This window comes from Limulus polyphemus, unplaced genomic scaffold, assembly GCF_000517525.1.
Source record: "Limulus polyphemus unplaced genomic scaffold, Limulus_polyphemus-2.1.2 Scaffold5139, whole genome shotgun sequence".
Classification (NCBI taxonomy): Eukaryota; Metazoa; Arthropoda; class Merostomata; order Xiphosura; family Limulidae; genus Limulus; species Limulus polyphemus.
This window is the reverse complement of record NW_013670749.1, coordinates 58,779-60,255: the sequence shown is the minus strand read 5'-3', so window position 1 is coordinate 60,255 and position 1,477 is coordinate 58,779.

Below are 1,477 nucleotides of genomic sequence, written 5' to 3'. Positions count from 1 at the left end.
CATTTTTGCCTTTAAGCCTAAAACGTTATTAAGACTTACATCGCCGAAAAACAACTAAACTTTGATTGTGTTACGTCTAAATCAGTTCATTATTTGTCGTTGAAACTAAACGTGTACATTACAATAACTGCTGTTAATAACCGTTATTAGTTTTTATTCACATCCCCGTAAAGTATATAGTTTTATTAAGACCAAATGTGTTGTTTAGTGACTATTTCCAAACTCTGTAGCAAGTCACCTCAACGTTAACGCTAAATCATGTTGCGTCAAATGAGGGATTCGAACGTTTGAAGTTTTTTTGAGTAAGGATTCTGTTTTTGTTTCTTTGCTAAGCACAAAGCTGCGCAATGAGTTATCTATTCTGTGCCCACCACGGGTATCGAAACTCGAATTTTAGCGTCATAAGCTTTCGGGCTTACTGCTGAGCCACTAAGAGTTTTGTTTGTTAAACACAAGTTTACACAATGAGTTATCTGTGCTGTGCCTCCACGGGTATCGAAGCCCGATTTTTAGCGTTATAAGTCTACAGACTTAACACTGAGCTACTGGGGGGAGGGGGGCTCGAGTGAGGCCCTAAACCTTTACTCTTTCGTTTGTGCAAAGCTACACAAAGGATTGTCCGTGGACAGCTCTATGTAATTCTGAACTGACAGACTAGAGAGAAGGTAGCTAACCATTAGTACCCACCGCCAACTCTTGGGACATTCTAGTGGACTTTAACCTTCACTCTTATAGCACATCCACGGCCCCCAAACTGCAGAGTGTGTTTTCTGAGACAACTCGCCGCGAATAAGGAAGCTTCGGGTTCACAGTCTGAGCATGCCAACTAAAGCCCACGCCCAGCCCTAAACCTATCAAGCTCATTGAATGGAGTAACAAAAACCACTGTTTATCAATAATCGATTCAACAATCGTTACTAGTGACGTCTTAAAAGGAATAGTTATTTGAAGCATCAATCTGTTCCTTAAATCCAAAAACTAACACGATGGGTTTCAATTCCTTACTTCCGGCACTGTGACGTGATATAAAAAAACCTTAATTTAATGAAATTATAAAATATATATATATATATATACCTCTTTTAAGCATTACCCGCTTTAACCCTAAAACTTGTTATCGGCCACTATTATCTCGGTTTCTTCTTTTTCCGGTTTACAGAGAGTAAAGTGGGTGTTTGATTCCTGCCATTATAAAAATAAAACTTATGAGGTTTAACAGTAAAAATAATGTCTTACTGTTGTTCACTTTCGTTCTTGAAGTACTTAAAAATGTTTATCGTTAAACAATAATCTATACGATGTTCTAGGCCCACCACAGGTATAGAAATCCGAATTTAGCATCACAAGCCCCCGTACTTACAGCTGAGCTACTGGGGAGTGTAATTATACATATCACGACCAGTAAAGTAATTATACATATCACGACCAGTAAAGTAATTATACATATCACGACCAGTAAAGTAATTATACATATCAC